This window comes from Nicotiana tomentosiformis, chromosome 3, assembly GCF_000390325.3.
Source record: "Nicotiana tomentosiformis chromosome 3, ASM39032v3, whole genome shotgun sequence".
Classification (NCBI taxonomy): domain Eukaryota; kingdom Viridiplantae; phylum Streptophyta; class Magnoliopsida; order Solanales; family Solanaceae; genus Nicotiana; species Nicotiana tomentosiformis.
Genome location: NC_090814.1, coordinates 87,219,277 through 87,233,122, shown reverse-complemented (window position 1 = coordinate 87,233,122; position 13,846 = coordinate 87,219,277).

Sequence of the window (13,846 nt, the reverse complement as noted above, 5' to 3'; positions counted from 1 at the left end):
GTTCCCGAAACTAATGAAATGTGCAAAATTACAGGAATGCTCGATGTTGGACTCCCGAGGTAAAATCCGACTCAAAAAGGAGTAGTCTAAACACAAGGCAATAAAAGGCACAAAAGCTTATATTGTGCGGTCTGCAGAATTCCATCTGCGGCCGCAATCAAGGAATAAAAACTCAGCAGACTTCTGAGCAAATTGCGGACCGCACATGAATTGTGCGGCTGCAAAAGCTGGGTTAGGATCTAAGATCAAAGAGTTGACAAAAATCTAAGTCCATAGTTTCCTCGAATTGCGGTCCGCACAAGATTTGTGCGGCCACAAAAGATTATCTTGCGACCGCAATCATACTATTGCGGACCGCAAAAGAGTGCCTTGCGGCCGTAATGCTAAATCTGCGGACCACAGAAATATTGCTTCGCTGCCGCAGTTCAGAATTGGCGGCCGTAGAATCTAGTTCCTGCAATATGAAGACATCTACGGACCGCACATGGAATTGTGTGGCCACAGAACCTCTCGAGGGGCATTTTTATCCGAGATTTTCAGACTTGTATAAATAGAAGAGTTTCACGAAATTAGGTTAAGTTTTGACATCAACAAGTTCTGTAGCCGTTTTTCTTTGCCTCTTTTGGAAGTTTACTATATTTTAGTGTATTTTACAATAGATTTTATTATTTTAAGCTTACATTATGAGTTTAATTAGTTTTTCTTCTTCTTCTTCTTCTTCTTCAAACCCAAGCATGAGTAGCTAGATGTTTACTAGGGTTATGACCCAACCCTAGTTTGTTAACCTTATGGGTAATTAAATTACTGCTTGATTATGATTGGGTATTTGTTATTTAGCCTAGTTCATGCTTTAATTTTTGGAATTAATGGTTGCAAATATTGGTTCATGCCTATTTGACTTAGTCTCTACTTGAGAAAGAGAGACTTAGTCTAGGAAAACTTGGCTAACAAGGAATTGGGTCAATCAAGAGATTGATTAACCCAATTAAAGGGTTCAACCTAGAGATAGTAATAACCCGACTTGAGCCTTTATCAACTGTTTTGTGTGATACCCATTTGGTCTTGAGAAAGCCAAATTAGGCAAAACCACTCTCTGACCGAGAGGTATTGAGTTGGTAATTGAGAGTTGATAGCTATAACACACTCCGATCAACAAAACAAGCATTAAGGTCTTTATCCCATTAGGCAAACACCTAGATAATGGTCACAACCCTAGGCTTTTACCAATTTGAAAAACATTAAAATTAACTATCCTAGTCTTATTTCTTTATTCTGCAAACTTTAGTGTAAAATTACAAATAGAAACAAAACCCTTTTTGTGGAAGTGCAAATTAAGATAATTCAATTTCATGCATTAGAATATATACCCCTAACTCCCATCTAGCTCCCTGTAGATTTGACCTTGACTCTTCGTTGGGTTACTATAATTGCAATAGACAGTTTCATACCTTATTTAGAGGTGTGCATTTGGACGCGATCAATTTTTAGCGTCGTTGTCGGGGAGTTAAAAACGGTGTTAGCTATATATTTGAGTGTGTTTTTGGAATATCTTCTTTTCCTTCCGTGTTACTAACGTGTTTGAGAAATCGTAGGTACAACCATGGCAAACAATGAGCTCGAAAAATATTGCTTTGGGGGATGTGGACATTGAGGATGATCAAGTGGATGAGGTTCCTCTTGAACCTCAAGCCAATAGAAGAGGCCGAGTGCCTCATGACAATGTGACCGTTCCACCCCCACCTCCACCACGAGCGGCTCTACACCGGGTGTTACCCAATGAAGGATATGCAAGTGCAATAGTCCCTCCTAGTATTAGGGTGGGCAACTTTCAGATAACCAATGTGATGCTCACTTTGCTATAGCAACGAGGCTTCTTCACCGGTGCTCCAGGTCAAAATGCATACAAACATTTGAAGGGGTTTATGGACACGTGTTGGGGGAGTAAACAAATAAATGTCTTCGAGGATGCTTTGAGGTGAAGACTTTTTCCCTTCTCTCTATGGGGGAAAGCTTTAGATTGGTTGGAACGTTTGCCGAACCATTCCATTTGCACTTGGGATGAATTGACAGAAAAATTCATTTCTAAGTACTTCTCCCCGGGGAACATGCTACACTTAGGGATGCGTTTCTAGCATTTAAGAAAGAGACCAATGAACCACTACACGATATATGGGAGAGATATAGAACAATGGTTAAAGATTATCCCAACAATGATATGATGGAGAACATGATTCAACAAACTTTCTATCGTGGGATCAACATAACTAACCAATGTGTAGTGAATCAACTTGCCGGTGGGAACTTCATGACTACGCCTTATGTAGAGGCGTGTGAGATTTTATATGAAATGGCGGACACATCATCGGCATGGCAATCCCGGGCTAATATTCCACAAGGTGGTCCCAATGTGATTCACCTCTATAGAGAGTTGCTTGACCATGGGCAAGCCATAGCCGAATTAACTACCACCATGAATCAACTAGCAAAGGCTCAACTTCAACAAGTGCAAAATCCTAGGCAAGTCAATGCCATGGAGGGAGTAAACATGATGGTGAACAAACTGAAAACCAAGGGTTCACAAGTGCAACAACGAGTGGAGGTGAATCTTACAATGAGTGATTCTTACAATGACCAAGAAGAGGAGGTGCAATATGTGAACAACTTCCAAGGGCAACGAAACAATTTCCATGGCCCAAATCAACAACAATGGTGACCTCAAAACAATCAAGGCAATTAGAATTCTAACAACCAAGGTAATTAGAGTAGTGGAAACAATCTATGGAATTGGCATAACAACTACAATCAAGGAAATTGGAATGTCAATAATCAAGGTAATTGGGGAGGTAACAATCAAGGTGGATGGAACAATACTCAAGGCAACCGGGGGTCGGATTTTCAAAGGCCCCTGATGTATCAATAACCGAACAACCCACCTCCTTATCTTTTTCATGGTCCTAGTTCTTCCAACAGTGAAATGGGGCATATTGAGAACATGTTCAAGCAAATTATAGAAAAAAAATGCCGATTTCGATGCCCAACTTGCCTCATACAACACATCGATCCGCAACTTAAAAGTTCAAATGGGGCAAATCTCTCAAGCTTAAATTCCCGTCCTAAGGGGGTACTACCAAGTGACACGGTGGTGAATCAAAAGGGTGGGAACAACACGGGGCATGCTATGGCCGTTACTACAAGAAGTTAAAGAGGTGGGAATGCACCCACATCAAGTCAAAGGCAACTTGTGAATGATGAGCAAATGGTACAACAAGAAGAGGTCCCGAACGATGTGGTGCAAACAAATGATGAGGTTCAGATTGATATTAATGATAATGTGGAAGAGACTCAAGAGGAAGTGAACCCGTCTAGGGATCACGTTATTGATATACCGGAACTGGTAGTTCAAAAGTCTAAGGCACCATTACCTAAGCCTCCACCTCTATACTCTCAAAGGCTCGCCGAGCAAAATGGCGAGAATCAATTCAAAAGTTCATTGAAATGATGAGGAGTCTCTCGATCAATGTGCCATTAGTTGAAGCCTTAGAACAAATGCTCGGTTATGCAAAGTTTATGAAGGATTTGGTGACAAAGAAGCGGTCGATGAATTTTGAAACTATCAAAGTCACTCATCAAGTGAGTGCAATTATGCATTCAATGTCTACTAAGTTGGAAGATCCCAGTGCTTCACAATCCCTTGTACCATTGGAAGTGCCGAGTTTGCTAAAGATCTTTGAGATCTTGGGGCAAGTATCAATTTGATGCCTTATTCGGTTTTTAAAACCTTGGGAATTGGGAAACCAAGACCCACCTCTATGAGATTGCAAATAGTCGATCGTACAATGAAGAGACTGTTGGGAGTGATTGAAGATGTATTGGTTCGTGTTGATAATTTTATTCTTCCGGCGTATTTTGTCACCTTGATTGTGAAGTGGATTATGAGGTGCCGATTATTCTTGGAAGAGCTTTCCTTGCTACGAGGAAGGCTCTTTGTGATGTGTAAGCTGGAGAACTCACTTTTCGAGTGGGTGATAAAAAAGTGGTATTCCACATGTGCAAAACCATGCGACAACCAAATAGCAACGACGTGTGTTCTTTTGTGGAATTGGTGACCGGTGTGATTGTTGATGATACAAGTGCCACGATCAATGTGGGTGATATGTTGGAGGCCGCCTTGCTCAACTTTTATGATGACAAGATGGATGGCTTCATGGAATGTGTGAACTCTTTGCAAGGAATGGGATCGTATAACTATGCATCCCGGAAATTATCCTTGGATCTTGAAAATAGGAAAACTCCTCTTACAAAGGCTTCCATTGAAGAGCCTCATACTTTAGAGTTGAAGCCATTGCCTTCACATCTTCGGTATGAATTTCTTGGCCCTTGTTCTACTTTACCAGTTATTCTTTCCTCTTGTTTGACTAACGTGCAGGTAGACTCTACATTGGCGGTGCTACATAAGAGGAAGAAGGATATTGGATGGACATTGGTGGATATTCGGGGAATAAGCCCCGCATTTTTCATGCACAAGATCAACTTGGAGGAGTACGGCAAACCATCTATTGAACATCAAAGTAGAATCAATGAGGCTATGCAAGAAGTGGTCAAGAAGGAGATTATCAAGTGGTTGGATGCTGGGGTTGTCTACCTCATTTTCGATAGTTTGTGGACTTCTCCGGTGCAATGTGTCCCAAAGAAAGGGGCATGACCGTGGTCACCAATGATAATAATAAGTGATTCTCACAAGCACGGTGACCAGGTGGAGAGTGTGTATGGACTATCGCAAGCTCAACAGAGTCACAAGGAAGGATCATTTTCCACTTCCCTTCCTTGACCAAATGCTTGATAGGTTGGCCGCACGTGCTTTCTATTGCTTTTTAGATAGATATTCAGGCTACAACCAAATCTTTATTGCTCTGGAGGATCAAGAGAAAACAACCGTTACATGTCTCTATGGTACTTTCGCCTTCAAGCAGATGCCATTTGGGTTATGTAATGCACCGGTGACTTTTTAAAGGTGTATGATGGCTATATTCACGGACATGGTGGAGGACTACCTTGAAGTTTTCATGGATGACTTATCGGTGGTTGGAGATTCATTTGACGATTGCTTGACAAATTTGGATAAATTATTAACAAGATGTGAATAAACGAATTTGGTGCTAAATTGGGAGAAGTGTCATTTCATAGTCGAGGAAGGCATTGTCCTTGGCCACAAGATCTCAAAGAATGGCATTGAAGTCGACAAGGCAAAGATTGAGGTGATTTCTAAACTTCCATCTCCAACTTCGGTGAAAGGCGTGTGGAGTTTCTTAGGTCACGTGGGGTTTTACCGACGCTTCATTAAGGATTTCTCTAAAGTGGTGAACCCGTTGTGCAAGCTTTTAGATAAATATGCTAAGTTTCACTTCAATGATGATTGCATGAGAGCCTTCGAATTGTTAAAGTTCAAATTGACAACCACTCCCATTATCACCGCTCCTAATTGGAGGTCCTTTTGAGCTCATGTGTGATGCTAGTGACGTAGCGGTTGTGGCTGTTTGGGGGCAACGCATCAACAAAAAATTTCATCCGGTCTACTATGATAGTAAGACCATGAATGGTGCCCAAGTCAACTATACCATTGCAATTGAGAAGTTTCGCCCGTACTTAATGGGTGCAAAAGTTATTGTCCACACAGATCATGTAGAACTTCACTATCTTATGAGCAAGAAATATTCCAAATCTAGATTGATGATATGGGTGATTTTGTTGCAAGAGTTTGATATTTACATCCATGATAGAAGAGGGAGTGAAAATCAAATGGCAGACCACTTGTCTCATTTGGAGGAGGAGGGGAGGTCGCATGATGGCCTTGAAATCAATGACTTCTTCCCCGATAAAAAACTCTTGGCTATTTCAATGAAGGATATGCCATGGTTCGTAGATCTAGCAAATTTCCTTGTGTGTGGAATCATCCCGGATGAGTTCTCTTCAAACCAAAGGAAGAAGCTCAAACGGGATTGTCAAGATTATTATTGGGATGAGCCATACCTTTTTCGGATTTGTACTGATGGGGTAATTAGAAGATGTGTACCGGAATAAGAGCAAGGTAAAATTCTTAATCTTGTTATTCTTCGCCATATGGTGGTCACCATGGTGGAGCAAGAACTGCGGCCAAAGTGCTAAGTTGAGGTTTCTATTGGCCCACTCTTTACAATGATGCAAGTGATTTAGTGAAAAGATGTGATGAATGTCAAAGGGCCGGTGGAATCTCGAAGAAGAATGAAATATTTCTCACTACCATTTTGGAGATTGATATATTTGATGTGTGGGGTATTGACTTCATGGGTCCTTTTGTGAGTTCTTGTGGAAACACCTACATCTTGGTCGCGGTTGATTATGTGTCTAAATAGGTTGAGGCCATTGCTCTACCCAACAATGAAGCGATCAGTGTGGTGGCGTTCTTGAAGAAGAATATTTTCACAAGGTTAGTACTCTGCGGGCTATCATAAGCGATGTGGGGTCGCATTTTTGCAACAAGGCTTTTGACACTTTACTTAGCAAGTATGGTGTTACTCATAAAGTCAAGACTCCTTATCATCCATAAGCTAGCGGTCAAGTGCAAGTCTCCAACCGGGAGATAAAGAGTATTTTGTCCAAAACAGTGAATGCTAACCGGACGGATTGGTCAAAGAAGCTCGATGATGCATTATGGGCTTATCGGACGGCTTACAAAACACCTATCGGAATGTCTCCATACTAGTTGGTGTTCGAAAAAGCTTGTCATCTTCCGATGGAACTTGATCACAAAGCTATATGGGCTCTAAAGAAGTTGAATCTTGATTGAGATATAGCCGCTAATTTGAGGGTTGCACATTTGAATGAATTGGATGAGTTCTGGTATCATGCTTATGCAAGTTCATCCTTGTACAAAGAAAAGATGAAATATCTTCATGACAAATATATTTGGAATAAAGAGCTCAAGGTGGGCGATCTCGTATTGTTGTTCAACTCACGGTTGAGGATGTTTCCCGGAAAGCTAAAATCTAAATGGAGTGGTCCCTTTGAAATTGTGGGTATGACGCCTTTTGGTGCATTGGACTTGAAGAACAAAAATAATGAGGTATTCTAAGTCAATGGTCATGGGGTGAAGTACTATTTGGGAAAAGTTGGTGATGGCCACATTGTGGCGGTGATTCATTTCAAATGATAGTAATCCACGTCGTGGCGTGACGTTAAATCAGGCGCTTCTTGGGAGGCAACCCATGTTTTTTTTCTTTTCTTTATTTCTTTTGTAGTTAGGAGTCATTTTTGTGCTAACTTGATTTGAAGTGTATTGCAGGGATGAGCGTGCTTTACAGGAATCGTGCCTAGAAATATGGTTAAGTGTGGAAAGAATTGCGGACCGCAATTGCATTGTGCGGACCGCACAATTTTGGTTGTTGCAGCAGAAGGTGCTCTGCGGCCGCACAATTACATTTCAGACAGCAAAAATTGAAGGTGGAAATTGACAGCTCTCTGAAGTTGGCCTGTCAGAAAAATAGCCGATTTGCGGCCGCAACAAAAAAACTACGGTCCGCAACAAAAAATATGCGGTTTGCAACAAATGATCTGCGGTCGCACACCAAAATTTGTGGTCCGCAAAACAAAAGGGCATTTAAGCCCCCAGGTAACAGAGTACGGCCCGCAATTGGAATTCTGCGGCCGCACTCGCTTCTCTTTCCCTTGGCAAAATCGATAGGTATAAATAGAGGGGCTAGGGCCACTGTTCCTCTTTTCCCTCTCTGAGCACAAAAACTTGCACCAATTTGAAATCTCTTCTTAAATCAACTGCCTACACGCCTAAGTGTTGATCACTCATTTCTTGCACTCACTCATATCTAGTATGCTTCAATTACTTGTTAGATTTTTCAATTTTTAGTTTGATTCATAGCTTTTTAATTAATTTTAGGCCACTTGTCTATTGAATCTAATTGTACATACTTGTAGGGGTAAATCTGTAATGGGTCAACTAGTACTTGCTAATTGGGGATTGGGTAACTAGATTTTTATGCTTGTACGCTGTTTCCATGTCAAATATGTACAAAAATTGCAAGCCCTAAATAAAAATGCCTGCATGTTCGTAATTGTCTGAAATCTGCGTCCGCACAAGAAATTGTGTGGTCTGCAGAAGTTGGGTCTAGAGAACCTGTAGTCAAACATGAGTTTGCGGCCGCAAGGAAAATTGTGCGGACCGCAGAATTTCCATTGGGGCCACAAAAGAGCTATTTTACTATCTTCAGAGAGTGTGCATATTAGTACTTCAATGTGCGGTCGCAAGACCAAAATGTGCGATCTACAGAAAACTTGTCGCGACCGCACATCAGCCAATTCTCTGTCATCAGAGAGTTGGCATAATTTAGGTTTTGTCTTTGCGACCGCAAGACAAAATGTGCATACAGCAATCCTCAGCTGCGACAACAAAAGAGAATTTTGCGGTCCACAAGGCCCTTTCTGCGGCTGCAATCAAGAATGTGCGGACCGCAAATCCCTACCCTGCAAGCATTTTCAACTGTGTTCCTCACTGTATCTTCTGAACTGTCCTTACATTCCACGCATGTTTGAAATTGAGCTACAACTAACAATCACCTTTGCTTGGTACAGAAAATGGTGTGATCTAGAGGCAGAGGCGACACTTCGAAAAAAAGAGGTGGCATTTCTCGGGGACGAGGGAAGAGACCTTACCTAGTACCCAACAACATAAGATCAGAAAGAAAACAGCAGTCGGCAGAAGGAGAGGTGCAGACCTTTCTGAGACCAGTTCTTATGCCCCATCTAGGGAAGCATCAGAGGGCAACTCAGCCTCTGGACATGAGCAGCCGATTGTCTAGTCAAGGCCGCCAGAGAGGTATTAGCTCAGGCACGAGTCATCCACATCTCATAGCACTTTCGAGGTCTCAGATAGTGCTAGTCAGGCTTCTGAGCCATCATCTACACCTGAGATATTAGTGCAGGACATCCCTGATGATGGTAGAGGGGGAGATGCTACTGTTACCGTCCTCGAGAGGTCGAAGAAAAAATATATATTGGAGGACCATTTTGTTAGTTTGGCCGCCTTCACCAGCTTTTGTGAGTGGTGGCCAGTAAGGTCGCTCACTCTTGAGCGGCAGTTTTAGTTGAAAGATCTTGAGAGGTATAACCCGGCAATGTTGAGGTAGTTTAGAGAACGCAAAGGGTGGATGTGGTTTACCTAGAGCGTGGTGGATGCTAAGGAGTACCTTGTCCGGGAATTCTATGCCAATGTGGCGCATATCAAGAAATTGACAAATGCGACAAAAGTGAGAAACCTCAAGGTGCGATTTGATCAGCACACATTGAACACCTTCTTGGGATTTGATGATGTCGAGCCCACAAAGTACTTAGAGAAATGTGCACTTGGAGATGCAGCTCATCCTTGGCTAGCAAAGATTCTAGCAGCTCCTGGGCCACCACCACCATGCATCACAACAGGGGTTTCTATTTACAGGAGCACTATGAGCTTTGAGGCAAAGGGGTGGCAAACCTTTGTATGCAACAGACTAGACCCATTCCAGAATGAGACATATCTTCCGATCCCTCGGGAAGTTCTAGTTGCTTCCATCATGGCTGGGTACCCTATCAATGTGGGTGATGTCGGCCAACATCTCTGTGGTCGCCAGGTAAGCTGGCACATCCTACCCATATCCCAACACCATTACAGAGTATCTCACGGATGCGAGGGTAGTGTCGAGGGACTTTGATATAAAGGTGAAGGTGAAGAAGTCTTTCTCATGGTACTCATTGATGAATGCACACAACCTAAGAGAAAGGGTCATCCGTCTACCACCGCAGACCAGTCTGATAAGCCACCGGTGGTAGTTGCAGAGGCAGTTGATGTTCCATCCACTTCGGTCGAGCCTTCATCTAGTGCCGTAGCCATGCCACCACCACCATTCTCAGTTCCTACAACAGTTCCTGTCATAGGTTCTACCTCGGCTTTGAAGCCGGTGCCCATGCCTACTGCTCCACTTTCTGCGCTGCGAGCCTCCAAGATATTGGCGAGCTTCAACAATTGGATGCAGACAGCCACTGCAAAGTTTTTTGACTTATCTAGTACTGTTGCAGCACAGTCTTCTATTCCGGCACCTCAAATGCCCCCATCAGTGGAAGAAACATTGAAGAAGCTCCTGGAGAACAAGTACACCATATGTCTACACTGGTACAACATAGGTCAGTGATCGAAGAGCTAGGAAAAGAAGTAAAGAAGATGAGAAAATCCCAGGCCTCCAAGAAGTCAGTGGACAAGCTTCGGAGATAGGTTACCAACCTTGCTGCAGTCAGAGATATTTCATTTAACATGCTGATTGATCCTCACCATCCAAGCCCAGATCCTACAGCACCAACAGCACCAGCTGGCCAGTTTGAGGATCCAGACTCACTGCCGACACTGTCGAGGCAGTGCGTCAGATGTTGAAGTTTAGATATATTTTATATTTTGAAGTTCAGTTTCCAATAAATAAAAACGGTCCATGATTTTGACGTTCCTACATCAAGATACAAAAGTTTTGGTGAAGTCGCGCAAATCTGAAATCATCGCCATGTCAGAATTTAATATTGATTTCGAATTATTATTATTAACTATCCTTAAGGCATTAAATTTTATATTTGAGATGTATTTTATATTTTGAAGTTTAGTTTCCAATAAATCAAACGGTCCATAATTTCGACGTTCCTACATCAAGATACAAAAGTTTTGGTGAAGTCGCGCAAATCTGAAATCATCGCCGTGTCAGAATTTAATATTAATTTCGAAATATTATTATTAACTATCCTTAAGGCATTAAATTTTTCATTTTGGATATGTTATAGATTTGGAAGTTTAGTTTTCAAATCAAACGCTTCGTGATTTTGACTTTTCTATACCAAGATATGATTTTTTTGGTGAGACTGTGCAAATCTGAATTTTCAACGTGGTGGAATCTAAAGTTGGTTTCAAAATATTATATGGGCGATTCTAAAGGTGTTCGATTCTAAGTTTTGGATATGTTTTAGGTATTGAGGTCTAGTAAAAAAAAAAAAAAAATCAAACGGCTTGTTATTTGGACTCTCCCACAACAAGATATGAATCTTTTGTTACAAGCACGTAAAGTTGATAATGGTAAATGCAACTAAGATAAAAGTCGAACAATGTAAATCAAAGGAGAAGCAATATTATTTATGATGAAATAAATGTCTACTAGGTCATGCTAATAGTCTAATCTAAACAGAACTTGTAGTTGATCAATTCTTGACAGCTAGTCTCCACGATCTTCTTCTTATCCTCCGGATTAGCCGAATCATCAACAATCAACAAATTTACGTTGTCATATGAAGAGACCTCAGTCTTGGCAGCTGAAACTTTTGTTTGAATCTCTTCAACCTCCTTTTGAGTTGCTTCTATAACACCTTCAAGATTCTCTCATTCTTGTTGTAATGTCTGCGACTTCTTCACAACTCTCTTCAATTTCTTTTCACTAGAGAAAACTTTCTTGACTTTCTCACTTGCTTCAAGTTTGAATGATTTGAGACGCTCCTTAGCTTTGGAAATCAGCTCTAGCTTCTCATCTTCACTCATCTTATTAGCCAAATCTGATCGCTCTTGGTCATATGAAGCGACAAGCTCGAAAAGAGAATCCAGTAAATCCTCTAATGGAGAAAGATCCAAATCATTCGCCTTTTTCATATCCTCAAAAATCTCAGTAATTTTCTCCCTATAAGATGAGTGCAATTCTACACGAATTTTGGAGAGTCTATTGCAAATATCCTCCCAAAGTTTCAAGATGAATTATTTTTTGCGATTAAACACAATGCTCTTTCCGTCAAAAATGGATACTGCTGCATTTGTCGTTGGTAGAACGTGAGTTATCTCACTTAGAGTTTGTCTTTTTAGAGCTTTGTCATGAGGAGGCGATGATGCCTTTGAAGATGACTTCGCTTTAGACGTAGGCCCTGCAATAGATTCATCACTAACTTGCGGCTTGTCATGTGAGGATGCCATCGGATGACTAGCTGCATAAGGAAAAGGCAAAGAAAGTAAGTAATTTTTAGTGAAGCTATTAGTTCAAAAAAACAAAAAAAGGGAAAAAAGGCGAGGTTATTGTATTCTAACTCTTTTTTACAAGCTATATGCGTTCTTGAGGGACTATCAACACTTGGAACCTCTACGACCTCTACTAGGTTAGGCCTTTTTCTTTTCCAATTTTGATCTTCATTGGTACTTTGGCTTGTATCTTGAGGAACTCACGTGCTAAATGGAAGAACTGGAGGGTGTTTCTCTATATCTGTTGAAGTGTACACCACCTCTTTCAAAACTGTCTTTGAGGATTTAAGCTTCATTTACGTATGTTGTGTAGCTACTTTTGGGATTGGAGTAGGTGGTTCTTTGACTTTTGAGAGCGTCTTTCCAACACCTTGATCTTCACCTCCTAAAGGAGTAGTAAAGTTTTGCCCAATATTGTCTACCAGAGCTTGTAAATTATCCTCAAGAAACCTCTCATGCGCCTTTTCCTACCAAGACATATAATTGGTGGAGAAAAGCTTCTCCACAGGATCTCTAGTTGGGGGAAAAGCCTCATGTAGTATAGACCGATACAATGTGCATATCCTCCAAAATTTGAGTCCTTCATCTAGAGAGGCGCAACGGATTTCATTCTCCAAAAAAACTGGGGATGTTCTCGTAAAATTCAAATTGACGACCAAACTGATGTGGTATGGCTCGATAATGAACGAGTTATCATACCTCAAAGGGAGGTAATTAAAGCGTAAGATCACGAAGTAATTTGACTCCAACTCTTGAGGGGCCTCGTTATCTATATAATAGTAAGGACGAGAATTAGTTAACATTATGGGTGTCCAAACTATATTCTCTCCATTGTGGATGCGTTTTCTCGCATCTTTCTTGTCAAAGTACCTCGCGTCGCCCTCTCCTGAGAATGCGACCATCAAAAGGACAAATGGACCCTTAGCAAGTGGGTAATGGGTTTGAGATAATATCAAGTCAACCATAAACATAATAGATGGGAAAACATGCTTTGACCTGATCAAGTTGGGAAGAACATAAAATCTTATTCAAACCATGATAAATACTTGCAAAAACTGGGACTGCAAGGTTAATCTTTCGCCCGCTTGCCATCATGCTTGCCATCTTAAAAGTCTCGGGACGAATGAAGTTCTCTGCCTTATAAGGAAACACAAAAACACATAGCTAACATGACAAGAAGACATCCAGATATGTTTCATCTTTCTTGTCAGACCTCACCCTAAACTTGAAAAATATAACTTCTTGATCGCTCGACCACCTAGTTGTCTCGGGAATAACTCCGTTAGTATTATGTGTCGACTTTAGGCACGCGGATTTCTTTTCTTTTCGCAGTGTGGCAAGTTTATATATTATAACTTTCTTATACCAAAAATTTGTCCACTTTCTCAAGGAGACCTTTTGGTTAACACCCGTACCTTCCTTAAGATGATGGAAGGCAGCAAATAAATACTCGCAAGATCGAGGAATAAATCTCATATGTTTTTAGTCTAAACATGTGAGTTCCCTTGTCTCAGGTACCACTTCTTCGTAAGAAAAACCTGCAATGGGAAAACCTCCAAAAATATGTAAGTCCCAAAGAGATATAGATATCTCCCCAGCTGATGTATTAAGTGTGTTCGTCTTGGGGCACCAAGCATCACAAAATGCTTGCAAAATGTTCGAGTTTCGATCATAAGTGAAAAGCGAGGCATAGACAACATCATAAATCTTGGTTGTAATCAAGGTTTGTTGGCTTCCACCAAGTACATCTTCGGCATATTCCCAATAGCTTGGAATATGACGATACTCGCCCTC